Source organism: Rattus norvegicus, chromosome 8 (assembly GCF_036323735.1).
Source record: "Rattus norvegicus strain BN/NHsdMcwi chromosome 8, GRCr8, whole genome shotgun sequence".
Lineage (NCBI taxonomy): Eukaryota > Metazoa > Chordata > Mammalia > Rodentia > Muridae > Rattus > Rattus norvegicus.
The window spans coordinates 29,866,968-29,879,019 of NC_086026.1; positions in this window are offsets into that span (position 1 = coordinate 29,866,968).

Consider the following 12,052-nt stretch of genomic DNA (forward strand, 5'->3'; position numbering starts at 1 on the left):
ACCCATGGATACAGAAACAGATTGGGGACTTAGTCAAGCTGGGGCTGAAGGGAATGTAGAGAGACTGCTTACAAGGCACGGGCTGAAAAAGGTGCTATGGAATTAGATAGGTCCAGTTTTACAGCACTATACACATAGTTAAACTCCTGATTAAAGTGGTGAATTTCATAATATGGCCATAGTCATCAATTAATACAAAAAGAGACCCTGAAAATAGGACTTATGAGTGAGAGAGTAAATAGCTGCTCTTCCAAGAACTAAGGAGCAATGGCCAGCCCGGATCAGCCCGTATCCTGCAGGGGCTGAGAGGCTCTCAGTGCCTGGAGAAAGCCCAGGACGATGATAGCTTGAGACAGGAGTTAGAGAAAGGCAAGCAAAGGATCTGAAAGGTCAGATTCCTGTAGCATAGGAAATATGAACTGACATGAAATTAATTTGAATAAAATTAAAAAGGGCTGGCAGACATCAAAGAAAGCAATCAACAGGGCGAAAAGAAAATCTACAGAAGGAGAGAAAACCTTTTCCAACTGTCATTTGAGAGAGGGTTAATACCAGGATATATAAAGAACTGTAAAAAGTAAACACTTCAAATAAACCATCAATCAATAGGTGGGCAAACCAGCTGAGCAGACGGGTCTCAAAAGAAGAAGTATAAATAGCCAATAAGTATCTGAAGAAATGCTCAACAGTCTTTGCCGTCAGGGAAATGGAATTAAACCTGTGAGCAAGGAAACAAGCAGCAAGCAGTAATGAGGGTGTAGTGAAGGAGGAACACTTTTCCTCTGCTTCTGGAGATGCAGCCTGGTATAATCACCATGGAAACCGGGATGGAAATTCCTTAAAGTCAATGAAAATAGACTACCACATGATTCGCCAATAGCACTCCTGTGTATATAGCAAAAGGAATGTAAGTCCACTTACCAAGTGGATACTGCACATTCTTGTTTCTTACTGCACTGCTCAATATTAACAAGACACGGAGGTGCGCCAACAGAGGCATGGGTAATGAAATGGAATACAGAGGGATGATGGGATTTTATTCAACTATGTCTTACTTTTCTATTGCTGCCATAAGGTACCATGATCAAGGCAACCTATAAAAGATCGCATGTAAACTGGGACTAACGGTTTCAGAGGTTTAGACTCCATGACGGCAGAGCAAAGGCAGGAACAGCTGAGAGCTTACTTCTGCATGAGAGAGAGAGAGAGAGAGAGAGAGAGAGAGAGAGAGAGAGAGAGAGAGAATTGGAATGGAAAGGTACATGTTTTCTGAAACCTCAAAGTATACTCCAGTGACAAACGTAAACACCCCTAAGCCTTCCCAAGCAGCTCCACCAACTGGGACCAAATATTTAAATATATGAGCCTCTGGAAGACATTCTCCTTTAATCTACCGGAAACCATACAAAAGAAACCATGCCATTTGCAGGAAAGTAGTTGGAACTATAGATTATATCGCTCTGCAAAGTAAGCCAGACCTAGCAGATAAATACTGTGTCTCTTCTCACACATGTGGAATCTAGATTTATCTTCAGTTGTTTGTTTTAGGGCAGAGTCTTACACTGTAACCCAGGATGTTTCGTAACTCACCAAGTATTCCAGACAGCCCTCAGACATAGTGTGTTCCTCCTTCCTCAGCCTCTTGAGTATTGGGTTTATAAGTGTGAGCCACCATGCCCAGCTAGATCTATGTCTGAGGTTAGCATAGAGGAAAAACGTAGAGCATTTGGCGAGAGTGTAATGGGCAGACGAACGTGAGCAAGGTGCAATGATACATGTGTTTGAAAGCGTCATAACAAAGCATATTATTATGTATGCTAATTAAAAATATTTCTTTAAAATTTAATCTCAAAAAGAAGGCTCTCATAGCGAGGTCTGGTGGGAACCATGGGCATAGTGTGCCCGTAAATGTTTTCTCCATTCAGTCTTAGTCAAAAAGCTGAGAAGTACATGGATACTTCCTGGGAAACACCACCGCACCTGTGGCTAGTCCATGCTTACCTGCCCCAGTGTGGCTCTGTTTTGACCCTAAGGTGATATATCCTGGGACTCAGACTCTGGACTTCTCTCTAAATTGCTTAGGTTAGCTGATTTAAAACAGATTTTCCTCTTTTCTCTGCTGGGACAAAGCAAAGTTCAGGAGGTCCTCAGCCTATGTTGTGCAGAACTGCCCATGTCTGTGCTTGTCCCAGCAGGCCCATGTGACCTGGGCAAAGCTGAGGCATGGGATTCTCTCTTCTGATGTCTTCTGCCAAAGTCTACCCCCACATTTTGATTTAATGTGCATTTCTCCTTTATGAGTAAGATCTGTCAGTTGTGAGCCCAGGTCAAGAGGAAACCAGTTTATTCAAGTACAACTACTTAATTTACATGTATATGGGATGGGAGAGGGTACACATTATAGTGTGTGTGTGTGTGTGTGTGTGTGTGTGAGTGTGTGTGTGTGAGTGTGTGTGTGTGAGTGAGTGTGTGTGTGTGTGTGTGTGTGTGTGTGTGTGTGGAGGTCAGAGGTCAGCTTTGAGAGTCCATCCTCTTCTTCTACTCTGTGGGTCTTCAGGATCAAACTTGGGCCATTAGACTTGGTAGCAGGTGCCTTTAGCTTTGGTCCTCTTCAGTCAGCTCTGTGTTTTGATTTGGGAAACTAGAAAGTTGGGTCCAAGAAAGTAGTTTTTAGTTTTGTTGTTGTTGTTGTTTTTAAACTTAGCTCTTACAAAATATTACTGTACAGAAAGCCTAGAATGGGTCTTTCCGGCATAAACTCCTTGAAAAATACCAATAATGAATGCTATGAATTTCTGTGTTGGAAAGTCTGAATCACTGTGGGACCAGGCTCCTTGATGAGAATGTGAAATTAATTTTGTGCTAAATAAAACTTGGAAAATGGTTTCAATTACAAGGAAGGAAAAAATGAAACACAGACAGTAATTGCACTGTATTGTATTCTTATTTCACTATTCTGCATTTTTAAAGGAGTCATAGACTCTAGAAATGGCTCCATCACTCTGCCATTGAGATGTTGAACACTGGGTGGGCAGGGGTGGTGCTCAGTGCAAATCAGTACAAATCTGACACTGTGTAATCTGAGTCTGTGGAGCTGCAGAGATGGGAGAATATCCACTGGGCAGAGACCTGAGTGGGAAGAGTCATATATGTTCTGAGATGAACACACACACACACATACACACACACACACACACACACACGTAAATGTACACACATATATACAAGGGTGTGTGCGTATGTGTGTGTATCTCAGGCAACAATATTCTTGTGTGAGATAACTAATGTTATCACTGTTGTACATGGAAACTAGAGATTCAAGGTGATCTCATGGGATGCCCAAAGAAACACAGCTTGTAACTAGAAGAGTGGGAACTCAAACCAGTCTGTTTCTAAGGCCCTTACAACCATGAAGCCTCTCACCAAAGGACACAGATGTCTCCATCTGCCACATGAAGCCTTTTCTCTGGCAGTTCCTTCTCTTCAGGCTGGAACCACACCCAGAGCTTCACCTTAGCGTCAATCACAGCATTGTCACTATTGTACTCGCACTAAGCATAATCTTCCTTAGCGCCACGTAACAGGTGAGGAACTGTGGTTTTGAAATAAGAGCGAGTGCTTTGAGAACTGCAGGCGTAGCCTTTGACCTCAGGGTCCTTGCCTTAAAATGACAACAGTGATTTATGACCTTCAGAGCTTTGGCATAAATTCATATTGGGTCCAGTGTTTAGAACTGGGTTTTGTTTGAAAGAAATACACAAAATATATTAATTCTCTTCCTATAGTCGCATTATATACTTGCCAAAAGTGGATGAAGAAATCACCCAAGAGACATTGAAGTGTAAAATGAACATGAAAGGCACACATGTTTGGGATCTTACATCTAACACACTCTACCAAAGTCTTGATGAACGTACGTGTGTGTGTGTGTGTGTGTGTGTGTGTGTGTGTGTGTGTGTTTGTATGCACATAAGTATTGCTATAAATGTAAAAGTATTTGTATACACATGAATGAACATGCACTTAAAGTTGATGTCTGAGTGTGGTATAACTTCTCACAATCAGCTTTGAGGACAGCATCCTGGTGGAATTTCACAGTGGTCTTGGTGAGGCTGGGATAGAAATGGCTTCACTGCCATTCCTTTAGGTGTGACAGAACCTAGGGTCCCCACTTCTCCCTCTCTGTCAAAAAAATGGATCCAAGTCATAACAGGAACTAGGAAAGATTTTCTTCACTCTAACATTTAATTCTGCTTCTGGTCCAAAGAAATCATTTTTAAGGAAGCCAGTTATTCCAAAATAAATTGGAAGCGTCTGTGGCTGAGTCAGAGCAAAGGTTCTTCATTGAATATGTGAAAGGTCCCTTCCTGAAGGCCTGACAATTGATAAAAGGTGGAAACGGAACCAACACAACAGGATAAAACAGAGGAGTGCTGGAATGCGACACACCTTAAGGTGAAGAGCTCCGAGGAGCCCGTACTTTCTCAGTGTGAACTTCCTGAGTGCTTTGGGCAAGCACTCAGAGCATTTTCATCTGTTCTCAGTGGAGGGAGAGAGGGGAGAACTACAGCATCGGCATCTTCTGTGATGCACTGGGCACCATGATGGCTTAGTTCTTATTGTCAACCAGACGCAACCCAGAGTCCCCTGGGAACCTCAGCTGAGGAATTTCCTTTGTCAGCCTGCCCCACGGCATGCGTGCGGGACATTGCCTTGGGAGCTGGTCGATGTGGTACCATCCATCCCATATGGTACCACACCTGGGTAGGTGGCCCTGGGCTGTAGAGAAAAATTGGCTGAGAGAGAGAGAGAGAGAGAGAGAGAGAGAGCGAGCTAGAAAGTGAGTCAGTAAACTGTTCCTCCATGATTTCCTGTTGTTGTAAAAATATAAAAATAATAATGTTTTGTGGTCTTTTACCTCGCTAGATCTAGCATCTCAGTGCCCCCAAGATATCTGCTAGATATCTTGGTGGAAACACATCCCAGCTGCACACTTTCTTACACTCAAACCGTCACATAAAAGAACACACAACACAATAACCTTTGACCCAATCGGTAAGATATAATTGCCCACTTAAACATACAAAGCCCAGTACCATCCATCCCTTAGGAACATTAATAACAACCTGTAAATACACAGAGCAGAATCTTAACATCACCTGCCATGGCTTCTCACCCTCTCCTCTCTTCTGTCCCTCCTTTCTCTCCTACTTCCTCCTCTTCCTTCAAACTTCTCTCCTGGCCCATCCTTCCTTCTCATCCAATGACAGGCCTCCTTCTATCCTGTACCTGCCCCTCACCTGTACTTTACAAATTCAATGGGGAGAAGGTTCTGGTGAAGTCACTTGATTCCTGAGTACAGGACTAGGCAGCTGTCCTTGGGGCAGTGGAATCAGCATCAAAATACAGATAACTTCAGGGCAAACCACAACAATTTCCGTATCAGGTTCATGCCTCCAGTTCCTGCCCTGACTTCCTTCAGTGATATATTGTGACCTGGAAATGTAAGGTAAAATGAACCCCATTTTTTCTTTTTTCTTTTGGTCATGGTGCTTTGTCACAATAATAGAATGAAACCAGAGTAGACACGATGTTAAACATTTTCATGTGACCCAATTTTACTTGGTCTTCAAGGATACTCTTCTACTCTTCTAGTAATAAAATTGATTTTCTGCTGGAGCTAAGATTTCTTTTCTTCAAGGTATATCTGCTTATGTATATTGATGGTGTTCTGAGAAGTATTAGCATACTAATTAGGGCACCTAGAGGAAGAGGATCAATAGAATATGGTGTGTGTGTGTGTGTGTGTGTGTGTGTGTGTGTGTGTGTGTGTCTGTGTGTGTACTACATAGAAAATTACATGTGGTGGTTTATGAGACTGACTTACAGTATTAGAGGCCTAATTGTCCAACAATGGGCTTCTGCTCTTGGAAGCTCTTGATGGCTGCTGTCACTCAAGATACTGGAATTTTCCATGTGAGACTGATAATGCAGGTCCAGTCCAAAGCTAGATCCCAGCATGTCCCTGCAGATTGCAGAATGACTGAAGATGGGCAGTGGAAGCTGCAGTAGATACACTCATTCAGGGAGAGTGAAGCTTGTATGCGTAGTCTAGCTAACACTTACCTCTTCTTCTTCCTCTGGACTCCCAGCACACACATCCAGGATGGGCCATTCCTCACTCAGCTGCTCTTCAACAGGTCAGTCGTCTATGCAAGTGTCCTCATAAGCATACCCAGAAGTGTGCGCTATTCATCTCGTAGTCATATCTCAATGTAATCGAGTTGACAATCAACAGAGCCACCGTAATGAGACATTAAGAGATTAGAGGAGGTCTAAGTCCGTACACAGATACTGGAAAAAAAATCAAACAAAAAATTATAACACATGATTCTTCATATAGCATTTTTGGGGGCTGGAGGGTCCTAGACTGTGTGTATAAGACAGGGAGTTGGAGCTGGGCACTAAGATGTATGCATTCCTGGCTCTCTTCTGACCTCTGATATCATGTGACCAGTTGCCTGGAGTTCTAGAAGTGATAAGCCAAGGCTTAGGCTATGAACTACGGTGTGTTACCCTGTCTACTTTAAGTTGCCTGAGCCAGAGAATTTTTACACAACATCAGGAAACACATGAAGACAGTCTGAAAGATGGTCATTTATTTTGCTCAGGAAGCTCATTGCTTTGAAACCGAAAACGCTACCCATGAAAATCATGGAGATAATGTTTTTGATTGGATTTAAGGCCCATTCCACAGGAGAAATAAATGTTTGGTACTGCCAATCTAGCCAAGTAACCACGGTTGGGGAGATCACAGGACCCAGGGGTGAATCTGTTACTGTTAGTTTACAAGAGAGATATAATATCAAACTGAGCTCCAAACTTATAATTCTCTATATGTAGATAAGTGTGGCTTTCAGACCTCATCGGGGAGGTTTCTTTAAGCAGCATCCTGTAGTCAATGCAGAGACTTACAGCTGGCCAAAGTGCCCAGAATAAGCATCAGTGGAGTGCTGAGTCACTAATGGGGCACAAATATCACATCCCCACCCCCAAGGCTCCAGGGCCACCATGGGAGTGAAGGAAGGAAGACTGTAAGAGTCAAAGGTCAGAGAATACCAGACTCAAAATAGTGTCTTCAGGACATGATGGGACTGTTGTGCTAATGGGCTCCCAGCATCTGTAGCTGCCTGCACAAGATCTCTACAGGATTAAGCCAGTCAACATTCTAGCATAAGAAGAAGTTTGTGGGTCCCCACCCCTACCTGAGAAGCTCTGGATAGATGGCTTCTGGGGAGAAAGAGACAATTTTCTTTAAGTGGCTCTTGGTAGATCAACTACACTCCAGTAAATGGTCTCATGCATGAAAGTAATGTGAATGGCACAAATTAGAGAGTTGATAATATTTACAAAAAAGGACATGAAGTTTTGAGGAGGGAAGAGAAGTGGTGGTGGATCTCAGAAGAGTTAAGGGGAAGGAATGAGTTGAGTATGATCAAAGTAGAACATCTCAAGTTATTAATAAAAATATTTTAAAGGAAATGTTATAGAGTCATGGTAATGACTTAACTCTATTTGGGCTGGGCAAAACTATAAGCTTTCAAAGGCCTTTAAGACTATTGCAAACGGTAATGATGACGAATCTTGTGAAGACAGAGAGCAAAGGGAATTGTGTACACTGCTGTAATCTAAATTGATGGCAACCACTCTGGAAAGCAGAGTGGAGGAGAAGTTAGAACTAATGACTTTAGGGAGATGGCTCATGGTGGGAAGTGTTGGCTACATAATCATTACCCAAGTCCAAATCCTCAGCACCCATGTAAATGATGGGTGCGGTTTCATGCATCTGTCATTCCAGTGCTAGGGGAGCAAAGGCAGGCAGGTCCTGGGGACTCGCTGGCCTGTCACACAAGCAAACCGGCAAGCTCCAGGTTCTCAAACAGTAAGGTACATAGTCATAGAGAAGGACAAAGTGGATCTCTGTCTCTCACATGAATGTGTATGAGTGAGCACACAAGTAGATACCACATACATACACATACATACATCATACACAGACATAGACACACACACACCATAAATATCCACACAAACATACACACATATACACAGATACCATACATAGCCACACAAGCATACACACACACATATACACACCTCATATATAGCCACACAAACATACACACACATGCACACACATACACTCTACACAGCCACACAAGCACACACACAGTACACAGACACATAAACATACATATATTCAGACACTATACATAGCCACATACAAACACACATACACAGCTGCACACACATATAAACACAGACACACAAACATACATGTATACATATGTATATACACAACATACATATGTATGGACACCATACATAGCCACATAAGCGCGCGCGCGCACACACACACACACACACACACACACACACACACACACACACACACCACAATAATATGTTTCTAAAGTAAGTTTAAGCAGTAAGTCAAAGAACATACAAGTAAAAACAAAGGACAAGGGGCTCCAAAATGATCTGCATCATTTGGAATGAATCATAGCAAACGAATACTTCATAACGTCTTGATGGCTCATACGTACAACTTCATTTGTTAATTAAAACAAAAAATGAAAAAAAATGGAGATGTTCTGGATGCCTTTATGGAGCGGCCCTAGCAGCCGGCCTCAGTTTATCTGCAGCTTGTTCACTTGAGTAGCTGAGCTTTTCTCGCTATTGTAAACTGACTGGAAGAGGGGTTTTCAAAACTCAGTGTGTGAAGTGTGTGTGTGTGTGTGTTTGTGTGACCATGTATGATGTCTGTATATGTGTGTGTGACTATGTATGATGTCTGTGTATATGTGTGTGTGTGTGTGTGTGTGTGTGTGTGTGTGTTTGTAATCTCTGAGCATCTTGGCTAATTCTGGGTGACATCCCTTGAAGATTAGCACAGGCTAATCCCAAGCACTACCTTTTCTAACTCCTAGCACTTTAATTAGAACAACCTGATATTTTATTGATCTTATTCCTCATTTGGTTTAGTTGTGAACCGTTACACTGCAATGTACAATTTTAAATCTATGCTATGGGAATCCAGTTCCAAAATCTCCCCTCTGAGGTCTCCCACCAGGCTAAGGGTTTGGAGAGTCTCGCCCAAGGACTAGAACTTGGGAAAGTAAATTTCAGTTTTCAAAATCATGCTGGCTTTCATGGCTTGGGCAGAGCAAGACCCACCGTGAGTACGGAACGCACCGGCAGGGTGAACAGAGCTGAAGCGAGGCAGGACAAAGCGAGGCTGCTCAGGCACACGCCCAGACTGCACTTTCTGAGGGCAGACAGCGCTGTGGCAGGCTGCCAAGAAATTCTGGACATCAAATTGCTTTTGCTAAGCCAGCCCAGCGGTGCAGTAAAGAGGTAAGGAGCCCCAGGAGAGGGCTGGGAACGGATCGCCCCCGTTTCTCGGCCCCTGATGTGGGCCCTCTTCGATTAGGAAGTGGCGTGTAAAGGAAGTTATCAGGGAGCGAAATCGGCTCGGCGAGAAACCTTTTTTGTTTTTTAGGGCAAAGCCCAAGGAAAACCAAGAAGCCAGTTGAGCTGCTTTATGCTTATCATGATTTCATATGTGGTGCCTGGAGGTCAGTTCACCTTCCAGCAAAGAAAGAGACCCCCGAACAAGGGAAAACCTCACATTGGCAAAATGAGCCCTCAGTCTGGACCCGTTGTGGGATGGCCTGGTTCTTCTAAGGGGGCAATCGCTCCAGTTCAAAATGACGTAATCCTTCTAAATTAATGATTCAAATGGAACACCACCTAATTTAGGGATTAAGGACCTTACTCAGCTGAAACAGTCTTGAGCAGCAGAAACCCCAAAGAACCATTGATTCTATTTCCTAGGCGAGGAGCAGTCGGGAAACACAGCTAGGTCCCGGAGAGTCCACGTCTCTGCTCCATCCCGTGTTGCTTCACCAAGACAGCGGTTCTCCCTTGTTCTGCTAAGCAAGGCTGTTGAAAGTGGCTGGTGACGGGTGACTCAGTAGTAGACAGTTGAGCCTCTCCTCACCCCTACAGTCTTCTGACATTTTAAGACCATATCCGCTCAACTGCAACTCATACCATTAAGGACAGAATCACAACCATCCCGACTGCCAGGAGATCTGGAGCTAGAGTCGTTTAGCTCAGTACTCTGTCCCCCACTGAAAGTGTGATTTACTTCTAAGGGGGACAGGGAGAGAAGGCTTATTTCTGACCAATTGCAGAAGTGTTCCTTCTTCGGCCTGTTTAAAACGCATCTATAACATGCCCTGGTTTGTTCTAGGCTGCTCTGTTAGGTTCTCTACATCCCCCAACTCTGCATTTGAAGATTCAAATATCTGAACCAAAATAATTAAAAGAATTACATCTGTGGTAAGCACATACACTTTTTTCTTATCATTATTCCCTAATAAATATAATCTAGCTATAATTTCCATAGAATTTGCATCAGGTAAGATATAAGTAGTTGTCTTACTTAGGATTTTATTGCTTTGAAGAGACAACATGACCACAGCAAGTCTTACGAAGCAAAATGTTTAACTTGGAGGGGCTGGCCTACAGTTTCAGAGGTTCAGTCCATTACCATGGTGAGAAAGTGTGGTAGCCTGTAGTCAGACACGGTGCTGGAGAAGAGGCTGAGAGTTCTACATCTGACCCTCAGGCAACAGAAGGAGACTTCATGCCACATTGGACATAACTTGAGCATATGAGGCCTCAAAACCTGTCCCCACAGTGACATACTTCCTCCAACAAGGCCACACCTACTCCAAAAAGGCCATATGTCCTAATAATGCCATTCCCGATGGGCCAAGCATTCAAACCATGAGTCTGTGGAAGCCATACCTAGTGGTCTAGGATGGGTTAAGGCACACAGGAGGATGTATGAGGTCACATGGTCCTGAAGGGCTACACGTCTTAGCATCCACGGGTCCTGGGACTAATGCTTGGCCGATTCTAAGTGGAGACTACATCCAGTCTCATTGAAATTTCCTTCGTCTTTTTTTGTAATGGGCTCTGTTTTCCTTTGTGACCTCAAGACCATCACCGACATGTCATACCACAAGAGATCACCACAGTATGCATGCCTCTTCTTGGCTAAAGTGGCTAAAGACAACTATTGAGTGCCACTTAGGTTATGTAGGTGGAATGGTAAGTTTAGTCCTTAACAAATGAGGTTGTGTGTCACAGTGTGTGTAACCATTGCTCTACCAGCTGCTGGGAGGTGATCCAGCTGTAGCTTGGTTGTTCTAGAAACTACCCTTATGAGTTCATAGGGATATCTTAGTTTGTAGCCTAATCGCAATCTAATTCCTAGGTTGCAACTGATCGGGTAGCTCAAGGAGATGGGGCCGCCAGGCAATGCCTGAATGGTACAGCCACGTCAAGTTGCTGTGAATTTCTACATGATTCTTTTCAGCTTCAGTTACTTACCTTTAACACAGTCTGGCGACAGTTTGCAAACCTGCCTGCCTGGGCCGATGGCGTACACTTTGAGGAGCATTGTGCTAATGTCCACAGTCCAGCAAGTTTCGATGCATAATTTTAAACTAAACCAAGTGGAAAGCAAAGGTCAAATCTGGGCTGGAAACTTGAGATCACAGCAGTCTGGGGAGGGAGAGCTTAGATGAGCGTCTTCACCCCATCTGCAGACGCAGACGCTGAATCGTAGGTGCAGTGGAAGTTTGGTATTATATGGGAATGTAGTGACAAGCTGCTGTCTAGTCAGGGCCTCATAGAGATGAGTCTGACTCTGTCCCTTCCCACCGTCTAATCCTAAGGAGAATCACTTCAGTCCCAAAGGAGGAAGCAGAAAAGATTCAGTGAGGGCAAGTGGAATGGGTACTCCGATCTGCACTGAAGCTAAACTTTTCTCTGGCTTTCCCAACCTTGGCTGCACCACTGAAACTTAAGCAATGGAGAGACTCTGAATGTTAAGGAGAAGCCACGGTTGTTCCCTTCTTGGATATCATTGGTGTCCTGATTAGATGGAGTAATTCAGCCTTCCAAGAGAAACACA